This window comes from Ranitomeya imitator, chromosome 2 (assembly GCF_032444005.1).
Source record: "Ranitomeya imitator isolate aRanImi1 chromosome 2, aRanImi1.pri, whole genome shotgun sequence".
NCBI lineage: Eukaryota > Metazoa > Chordata > Amphibia > Anura > Dendrobatidae > Ranitomeya > Ranitomeya imitator.
In genome coordinates, this window is record NC_091283.1 from 145,800,469 (window position 1) to 145,812,107 (window position 11,639).

Sequence of the window (11,639 nt, forward strand, 5' to 3'; positions counted from 1 at the left end):
CCATGTAAACACGTACAGCACACGGATGGCATCTATGTGCCATACCTGTGACATGTACTGGAATACAATACAGTTGATGACAGCTGAAAATTGTCTAAAAACACAGCTCATCCATCCTGTAATAATGTCCCCAACAGTAATAATGTCCTTTGTCTTAGCCCTCATCCTGAAACAATGTCCCACATCCTGTAATAATGTCCACTGTCCTGGCTTCCATCCTGTAATAATGGCACACATCTTCTAATAATATCTACCATCGTGGCCTCCATCCTGTAATAATGTCCTTCATCCTGTAATAATGTTTTCTGTCCTGACCACTATCCTGTAATATTGTTCCCAAGCCTGGCCCCATCCTGTAATATTTCCTCCGTCTTTGCCTCTTTCTGTAATAATGTCCACTAGTATGCCCCATTCTAGTAATACAGTCCCCTATCCTGCCATCTATCCTGTAATAATGTTCTCCATTCTGGCCCCACCCTGTAATAATGTCCCCCATCCTAGCCCCGACCATGTAACAATGTTCTCGTCCTTCAGAGTCAAAACAAAAGAAAGTCAAAACCGCACCCTTTTCTTTATAGATTGAAGGTCTCAGCGGACACAAGGGCGCACGTCCAAAACCAGGGAGCCCATCCCGGACATTACCAAGACCACAAAGAACAAAAAGACAGCGCCACAATGGATGGTGAAAAAATAAGAGCTTACATTTATTCTGCCTCCTGTAGCGACGTCTGTTGACCGAAACGTCGCTACAGGAGGCAGAATAAATGTAAGCTCTTATTTTTTCACCATCCATTGTGGCGCTGTCTTTTTGTTCTTAATGTTCTCGTCCTGTCCTCTGTCTTGTAATAATGTCCCCTGCCCAGACTCCCATCCTGTAGTAATGTTCCCTATCATGTAATAATGTCCCTTATCCTGGCACCCTTCCTGCAGTAATGGCCCATATCCTCTAATAATGTCCCCCATCAAGGCCTCCTTTCTGTAATAACATTCCTTGTCTTGGGCACCTTCTCTTAATAATGTCCACCATTCTGGCCCCTTCCTGTAATAATGTCCCCCCATCCTGGCCCCTTCCATTAATATTGTCAACGATCTTCCACACCTTACTATTATAATGCCCCTTATCTTGTCACCTTCCTGTAAAAATGTCATCCATACTATCCTCTTCGTACAATGAGATAATTTTCTTTACAATACTTCAAATTAATAGTCATACAGTTACCAATTAACAAAAACAATATAGTTACTGAACAAGTCCGCTATCACAAAAGTAATATACCAATAATAAACTGCATAAGGGGATAAATGCTTCCATGCAAGGAATATATACTATTACAACATAGCGTCTTAAACCATCATGCGGTTACTGAACAAAATCCACTATGACTATTACGTTCTGCATCCTCTAATAATGTTCCATAGCCTGGCACCAATCTAATATATAATTGCCTAGAATACTACTTCCTGCAATTTGTGCCAACTTCCTGTCCGGAGCTAATGTCCGGAGATAAGTGACGTCAACAGTGTCTGATTGGTTGCCGCCTGCTGCGAGCGACCAATCAGAAACGTGCCGTACTGTGACACACTCCGCCCGCCATTTTGGTGTGATTTTTGAATTTTTACCTCACAGCAAGTTTCTACTGCGTGGAGGCGGGCCCAGTGACGTTGCTCTTCAAGCTCCTGCCGAATTTCGTCAAAAAAATGATAATACCATTTACCAAAACTATATGTATTTAGTTGTGAAGTGGTTCAGTGACATTTTCACACCAATTTTGAACTTTTGTTTGGTGTTTTCTCCATATACTGCCTATTATTCACTGACTGTTATACTGGGAGACTGCCGTTTATTAACCTCTTCTTTGCCACATTGGGTATATTGCTCTATTATTTGCCACATAAGGACATTGTCCATTATTGCCCAGCAATTTCTTAAATAACAAGAATTGTCAAGAGCTGGTAAGTGCAGCCATTTTTTGTTCTTTCTTACTATTATTTATTAATTGTGTTATTCTTACATTTGAATAAATAAAGTATATATGGATTCTAGACTCCCGATTCTTTAGAATCGGGCTGCCATCTAGTTATATAATAATGTTGTCTGTCCTGGCCCCCATCCTGTAATAACATTCCCCTTTCTGGGACCTATTCTGTAATAATGTCCCCCATCCTTGCTCCCATCCTGTAATAATGTCCCGAATCCTTGCTCCCACCCTGAAATAATGTCCCTCATATGGGACTGTATTATTCTAATAATGTCTCCCGTCGGCTATAATCCAGTAATAATGTCTCCAATATTCCCCATCCTGTAATAATGTCCTCTGATCTGGCCACCATCCTTTAGTAATGCCTAGCATCCAGCTTTTCACCCTGCAATAATATCCCCCCATCCAGTAATAATGTCCCCATCCTGTAATAGTATCCTCTATCCTGGTCCTCATCCTCTAATAATGTCCTCCATCCTGAAATTATGTCCCCCATCATGGGCCCCAACCTGTAATAATGTCCCCCATCTCGGCACCAATCCTGTAATCGTGACCCTCATCCTGACCCCTATCCTGTAATAATGTCCCACCCCTCGCCATCATCCTATAATTATGTTACCCATTCTGTACTAATGACCCCCATCGTGAAATGATGTTTCCTATCCTGTAATAATGTCCCTTATCCTAGTCCCATACTGGCACTCTTCACATGCACATTTAAAATAAAAAAATAAAAAATTCTTCTCACCTGTCCTCTCTCATGATGAAAAGCCTCCTTCCTCTTGTCCATAGCAAGCGCAAGGGGGAGGGAAATGGCTGGCGCTTGGCAGTGACATCACCCACCCCCTCGTCAGGAACATGGATGTCAGTTGCTGGTCTCTGGCTAGAGGTATGCATGGCTATTGCAGTGCAGAGAACAGCTGTCTGTGCCATAATAATGTCCCCTATCTTGTAATAATGTCCCCCATCCTGTAATGTCAAACATATTCTAATAGTATCACCTATTCTGCACTAATGTCCTCCGTTCTGGCCCCCATCTTTTAATAATGTCCTCTATCCTGTAATGTCTACTATGTCGGCCCTTATCTTGTAATAATGTCTCCTATACTTTAATAATGTCCTCTCTCCTAAGCTACATCCTGTAATGATGCCCCCATCCTGTAATAATGTCCTCTCTCCTAAGCTACATCCTGTAATGATGCCCCCATCCTGTAATAATGTCCTCTCTCCTAAACTACATCCTGTAATGATGCCCCCATCCTGTAATAATGTCCTCTCTCCTAAGCTACATCCTGTAATGATGCCCCCATCCTGTAATAATGTCCTCTCTCCTAAGCTACATCCTGTAATGATGCCCCCATCCTGTAATAATGTCCTCTCTCCTAAGCTACATCCTGTAATGATTCCCCCATCCTGTAATAATGTCCTCTCTCCTAAGCTACATCCTGTAATAATGCCCCCATCCTGTAATAATGTCCTCTCTCCCAAGCTACATCCTGTAATGATGCCCCCATCCTGTAATAATGTCCTCTGTCCTAAACTATATCCTGTATTGATATCCAACATCCTGTAATAATGTCCTCTCTCCTAAGCTACATCCTGTAATGATGCCCCCATCCTGTAATAATGTCCTCTCTCCTAAGCTACATCCTGTAATGATTCCCCCATCCTGTAATAATGTCCTCTGTCCTAAACTACATCCTGTATTGATATCCAACATCCTGTAATAATGTCCTCTCTCCTAAGCTACATCCTGTAATGATGCCCCCATCCTGTAATAATGTCCTCTCTCCTAAGCGACATCCTGTAATGATGCCCCCATCCTGTAATAATGTCCTCTCTCCCAAGCTACATCCTGTAATGATGCCCCCATCCTGTAATAATGTCCTCTCTCCTAAACGACATCCTGTAATGATGCCCCATCCTGTAATAATGTCCTCTCTCCCAAGCTACATCCTGTAATGATGCCCTTATCCTGTAATAATGTCCTCTGTCCTAAACTACATCCTGTATTGATATCCAACATCCTGTAATAATGTCCTCTCTCCTAAGCTACATCCTGTAATGATGCCCCCATCCTGTAATAATGTCCTCTCTCCCAAGCTACATCCTGTAATGATGCCCCCATCCTGTAGTAATGTCCTCTGTCCTAAACTACATCCTGTAATGATATCCAACATCCTGTAATAATGTCCTCTCTCCTAAGCTACATCCTGTAATGATGCCCCCATCCTGTAATAATGTCCTCTCTCCTAAGCTACATCCTGTAATGATGCCCCCATCCTGTAATAATGTCCTCTCTCCTAAGCTACATCCTGTAATGATGCCCCATCCTGTAATAATGTCCTCTCTCCTAAGCTACATCCTGTAATGATATCCAACATCCTGTAACAATGTCTACTATCCTGGTTCCCATTAACCCCTTCATGACCCAGCCTATTTTGACCTTAAAGACCTTGCCGTTTTTTGCAATTCTGACCAGTGTCCCTTTATGAGGTAATAACTCAGGAACGCTTCAACGGATCCTAGCGGTTCTGAGATTGTTTTTTCGTGACATATTGGGCTTCATGTTAGTGGTAAATTTAGGTCAATAAATTCTGCGTTTATTTGTGATAAAAACGGAAATTTGGCGAAAATTTTGAAAATTTCGCAATTTTCACATTTTGAATTTTTATTCTGTTAAACCAGAGAGATATGTGACACAAAATAGTTAATAAATAACATTTCCCACATGTTTTACATCAGCACAATTTTGCAAACAAAATTTTTTTTTGTTAGGAAGTTATAAGGGTTAAAATTTGACCAGCGATTTGTCATTTTTACAACGAAATTTACAAAACCATTTTTTTTAGGGACCACCTCACATTTGAAGTCAGTTTGAGGGGTCTATATGGCTGAAAATACCCAAAAGTGACACCATTCTAAAAACTGCACCCCTCAAGGTACTCAAAACCACATTCAAGAAGTTTATTAACCCTTCAGGTGCTTCACAGCAGCAGAAGCAACAAGGAAGGAAAAAATGAACATTTAACTTTTTAGTCACAAAAATTATCTTTTAGCAACAATTTTTTTATTTTCCCAATGGTAAAAGGAGAAACTGAACCACGAAAGTTGTTGTCCAATTTGTCCTGAGTACGCTGATACCTCATATGTGGGGGTAAACCACTGTTTGGGCGCACGGCAGGGCTTGGAAGGGAAGGCGCGCCATTTGACTTTTTGAATCAAAAATTGGCTCCACTCTTTAGCGGACACCATGTCACGTTTGGAGAGCACCCGTGTGCCTAAAAATTGGAGCTCCCCCACAAGTGACCCCATTTTGGAAACTAGACGCCCCAAGGAACTTATCTAGATGCATAGTGAGCACTTTGAACCCCCAGGTTCTTCACAAATTGATCCGTAAAAATGAAAAAGTACTTTTTTTTCACAAAAAAATTCTTTTAGCCTCAATTTTTTCATTTTCACATGGGCAACAGGATAAAATGGATCCTAAAATGTGTTGGGCAATTTCTCCTGAGTACACCAATACCTCACATGTGGGGGTAAACCACTGTTTGGGCACATGGTAAGGCTTGGAAGGGAAGGAGCGCCATTTGACTTTTTGAATGAAAAATTATTTCCATCGTTAGCGGACACCATGTCGCGTTTGGATAGCTCCTGTGTGCCTAAACATTGGCGCTCCCCCACAAGTGACCCCATTTTGGAAACTAGACCCCCCAAGGAACTTATTTAGATGCCTAGTGAGCACTTTAAACCCTCAGGTGCTTCACAAATTGATCTGTAAAAATGAAAAAGTACTTTTTTTTCACAAAAAAATTCTTTTTGCCTCAATTTTTTCATTTTCACATGGGCAGTAGGATAAAATGGATCATAAAATTTGTTGGGCAATTTCTCCCGAGTACGCCGATACCTCATATGTGGGGGTAAACCACTGTTTGGGCACTCGGAAGGGAAGGAGCGCCATTTGACTTTTTGAATGGAAAATTAGCTCCAATTGTTAGCGGACACCATGTCGCGTTTGGAGAGCCCCTGTGTGCCTAAACATTGGAGCTCCCCCACAAGTGACCCCATTTTGGAAACTAGACCCCCCAAGGAACTTATCTAGATGCACATTGAGCACTTTAAACCCCCAGGTGCTTCACAGAAGTTTATAACGCAGAGCCATGAAAATAAAAAATAATTTTCTTTCTTCAAAAATGATTTTTTAGCCTGGAATTTCCTATTTTGCCAAGGATAATAGGAGAAATTGGACCCCAAATATTGTTGTCCAGTTTGTCCTGAGTACGCTGATACCCCATATGTGGGGGTAAACCACTGTTTGGGCGCACGGCAGGGCTCGGAAGGGATGGCATGCCATTTGGCTTTTTAATGGAAAATTAGCTCCAATCATTAGCGGACACCATGTCACGTTTGGAGAGCCCCTGTGTGCCTAAACATTGGTGATCCCCCAGAAATGACCCAATTTTGGAAACTAGACCCCCAAAGGAACTAATCTAGATGTGTGGTGAGGACTTTGAACCCCCAAGTGCTTCACAGAAGTTTATAACGCAGAGCCATGAAAAAAAAAAAAATTATTTTCTCAAAAATGATCTTTTAGCCTGCAATTTTTTATTTTCCCAAGGGTAACAGGAGAAATTTCACCCCAAAAGTTGTTTTCCAGTTTCTCCTGAGTACGCTGATACCCCATATGTGGGGGTAAATCACTGTTTGGGCACATGCCGGGGCTCGGAAGTGAAGTAGTGACGTTTTGAAATGCAGACTTTGATGGAATGCTCTGTGGGCGTCACGTTGCGTTTGCAGAGCCCCTGATGTGGCTTAACAGTAGAAACCCCCCACAAGTGACCCCATTTTGGAAACTAGACCCCCAAAGGAACTTATCTAGATGTGTGGTGAGCACTTTGAACCCCCAAGTGCTTCATAGAAGTTTATAATGCAGAGCCGTGAAAATAATAAATACGTTTTCTTTCCTCAAAAATAATTATTTAGCCCAGAATTTTTTAATTTTCCCAAGGGTAACAGGAGAGATTTGACCCCAATATTTGTTGTCCAGTTTCTCCGGAGTACGGTGATACCCCATATGTGGGGGTAAACCACTGTTTGGGCACACGTTGGGGCTCGGAAGTGAAGTAGTGACGTTTTGAAATGCAGACTTTGATGGAATGCTCTGCGGGCGTCACGTTGCGTTTGCAGAGCCCCTGATGTGCCTAAACAGTAGAAACCCCCCACAAGTGACCCCATTTTGGAAACTAGACCCCGAAAGGAACTTATCTAGATGTGTGGTGAGCACTTTGAACCCCCAAGTGCTTCATAGAAGTTTATAATGCAGAGCCGTGAAAATAATAAATACGTTTTCTTTCCTCAAAAATAATTATTTAGCCCAGAATTTTTTATTTTCCCAAGGGTAACAGGAGAAATTGGACCCCAATAGTTGTTGTCGAGTTTCTCCTGAGTACGCTGATACCCCATATGTGGGGGTAAACCACTGTTTGGGCACACGTCGGGGCTCAGAAGGCAAGTAGTGACTTTTGAAATGCAGACTTTGATGGAATGGTCTGCGGGCGTCACATTGCGTTTGCAGAGCCCCTGGTGTGCCTAAACAGTAGAAACCCCCCACAAGTGACCACATTTTAGAAACTAGACCCCCCAAGGAACTTATCTAGATATGTGGTGAGCACTTTGAACCCCCAAGTGCTTCACAGACGTTTACAACGCAGAGCCGTGAAAATAAAAAATCATTTTTCTTTCCTCAAAAATGATGTTTTAGCAAACATTTTTTTAGATTCACGAGGGTAACAGGAGAAATTGGACCCCAGTAATTGTTGCGCAGTTTATCCTGAGTACACTGATACCCCATATGTGGGGGTAAACCACTGTTTGGGCACACGTCAGGGCTCGGAAGTGAGGGAGCACCATTTGACTTTTTGAATACGAGATTGGCTGGAATCAATGGTGGCGCCATGTTGCGTTTGGAGACCCCCTGATGTGCCTAAACAGTGGTAACCCCTCAATTCTACCTCCAACACTAACCCCCCCACACCCCTAACCCTAATCCCAACTGTAGCCATAACCCTAATCACAACCCTAACCACAACCCTAATTCCAACCCTAACCCTAAGGCTATGTGCCCACGTTGCGGATTCGTGTGAGATATTTCCGCTCCATTTTTAAAAAATCCGCGGGTAAAAGGCACTGCGTTTTACCTGCGGATTTTCCGCGGATTTCCAGTGTTTTTTGTGCGGATTTCACCTGCGGATTCCTATTGAGGAACAGGTGTAAAATGCCGCGGAATCCGCACAAAGAATTGACATGCTGCGGAAAATACAGCGCAGCGTTTCCGCGCGGTATTTTCTGCACCATGAGCACAGCGGATTTGGTTTTTCATATGTTTACATGGTACTGTAAACCTGATGGAATACTGCTGCGAATCCGCAGCGGCCAATCCGCAGCCAAATCCGCACCGTGTGCACATAGTCTAATTCTAAAGGTATGTGCACACGCTGCGGAAAACGCTGCGGATCCGCAGCAGTTTCCCATGAGTTTACAGTTCAATGTAGACCTATGGGAAACAAAAATCGCTGCACACATGCTGCGGAAAAACTGCACGGAAACGCAGCGGTTTACATTCCGCAGCATGTCACTTCTTTGTGCGGATTCCGCAGCGGTTTTACAACTGTTCAAATAGAAAATCGCAATTGTAAAACCGCAGTGAAATGCGCAGAAAAAAACGCGGTAAATCCGCCATAAATCCGCAGCGGTTTAGCACTGCGGATTTATCAAATCCGCAGCGGAAAAATCCGCAGAGGACCAGAATACGTGTGCACATACCGAAACCCTAACCCTAGCCCTAACCCTAACCCTACCCCTAACCCTACCCCTAACCCTAGCCCTAACCCTAGCCCTAACCCTAGCCCTACTCCTAACCCTAACCCTAACCCTACCCCTAACCCTAACCCTACCCCTAACCCTAACCCTATTCTAACATTAGTGGAAAAAAAAAATTTCTTTATTTTTTTATTGTCCCTACCTATGGGGGTGACAAAGGGGGGGGTCATGTATTATTTTTTTTATTTTGATCACTGAGATATAATCTATCTCAGTGATCAAAATGCACTTTGGAACGAATCTGCCGGCCGGCAGATTCGGCGGGCGCACTGCGCATGCGCCCGCCATTTTGGAAGATGGCGGCGCCCAGGGAGAAGACGGACGGGACCCCGGCTGGATCGGTAAGTATGATGGGGTGGGGGGGGACCACGGGGGGGGGGGATCGGAGCACGGGGGGGGGAATCGGAGCGCGGCAGGCATGGAACGGAGCACGGGGGGCTGGAACGGAGCACGGGGGGGTGGAACGGAGCACGGGGGGGTGGATCTGAATGCAGGGGGGGTGATTGGAGCACGGGGGGGTGATTGGAGCACGGGGGGGTGATTGGAGCACGGGGGGAGCGGACAAGAGCACGGGGGGGAGCGGAGCACAGGACGGAGGGGAGCCGGAGCAGTGTACCGGACAGATCGGAGGGCTGGGGGGGCGATCGGTGGAGTGGGGTGGGGGCACACTAGTATTTCCAGCCATGGCCGATGATATTGCAGCATCGGCCATGGCTGGATTGTAATATTTCACCCGTTATAATAGGTGAAATATTACAAATCGCTCTGATTGGCAGTTTCACTTTCAACAGCCAATGAGAGCGATCGTAGCCACGAGGGGGTGAAGCCACCCCCCCTGGGCTAAACTACCACTCCCCCTGTCCCTGCAGATCGGGTGAAATGGGAGTTAACCCTTTCACCCGATCTGCAGGGACGCGATCTTTCTGTGACACAGCATATGCGTCACAGGTCGGATTGGCACCGACTTTCATGACGCATACGCTGTGTCACAGGTCGGGAAGGGGTTAAAGGGAAGGTGCCATCAAAAAAATTTTTTTTTTCAGAAATTGTAAAAATGTAATGAATTAATGATTACATTTTCTTAAAAAATATTATCATTTGTTTATAATTTAGTAAAATATGAAAAATAATTTGAAAAGTTTTGGAATTTCCACTTTTCAACACTAGGGGGAGCAGCTGCTGAAATTTCAGAAAAACCTAGTGTACAAATAGCTCACATTACTGCACTGCAGTAATTATGGGCGGAGTCTGCTGACCTGTATGATGTCTCCTCTCCTCTCCTTATGGGTGTTTGCTAAGGGATTAGAGAGGATGATATTCAGGAACCCAGTGAGCAGCCATTTTGTTGGGGACTGCAGAGTATGGCTGCCGTCACACTATCAGTATTTGGTCAGTATTTTACATCAGTATTTGTAGCCAAAACCAGGAGTGGAACAAATAGAGGAAAAGTCTAATAGAAACATATGCACCACTTCTGCATTTATCACCCACTCCTGGTTTTGGCTACAAATACTGAGGTAAAATACTGACCAAATAATGATAGTGTGAAGGCAGCCTTATACTGACAAGTAGACAGTCACCAAGGATGGCAGGCAGCAAGGATTCTGGGAGATATGTGGTGGAGGGAGCAGGGTGACAGCAGCACAGAGTATTTCAGGAGAGCAGTGTGCTGGTCTATAGGGGCCCCCTGTTTGGTGTGCGGAGCAGCCAGGGATTGTACATAGAGCGCTGTCTTTTATACACATGGATGGACCGTCTGCTCCACAGAAATCCAGGAAACATTTCTGCGGATTGATGGCCTGGTCTGATCCAGACTTTGCATGCAGACCCCATTCCCCTCCTCAGATCCTGTCTTCTCCATCCTGTCCTGGCAATGTGTGAAAGCGAGGCGACAGGCGCAGTCCGGGGTGACGCTGGGAAGGAAATGTAGCCATATAGTAACGATAAAAATGAGACCCCCTCTCTTCAGCTGCCTCACCAGTCCTGACTGCACCTAACTGGAGCTCATGCTGCCCCTCTATTACCCCAGACCCGCGTGCAGGTGCTCAGCCAGAACCACCATAGAATGGGTCCGCTTTCTGAAGATAATACTGCCATAGTGTTCTCACATAATACCGCCATATAGATCACACACAATACTATCAAATAGATCACACAATACTGTCATACAGTTCTCACATAATACCACCATATAGATCACACATAATACCGCCAGTGTTCTCACATACCGCCATATAGATCACACATAATACCGCCAGTGTTCTCACATACCGCCATATAGATCACACATAATACCGCCAGTGTTCTCACATACCACCATATAGATCACACATAATACCGCCAGTGTTCTCACATACCACCATATGCTTCTCACATAATACCGCCATATAGATCACCCATAATGCCGCCACATAGATCTCACATGTATTGTAAATAAAGACTCGGCCAGAATAAAGTCCTTTATTAATCTTTTTTATACCATACCGAACGCATAATCCTCGACTCCCTCATCTCCCACAACAAAAATAATAAACCACAATGGGGAAAGACACGCAGGGGGGAGAGGACTGCATAGGAGAGGATTAGATACTGACTTCTGAGCCGTGTATCTAATCCTGTCCTGTGTGATACTGTGCTGCGCCGTGTATCTAATCCTATCTTGTGTGATACTGTACACAGGACAGGATTAGCTACACAAGACTAGATTAGCTACACAGGACAGAGGTAGCAGTGGTAGATGGTATATAGAGGCAGGCAGCAGTGGTAGATGGTATATAGAGG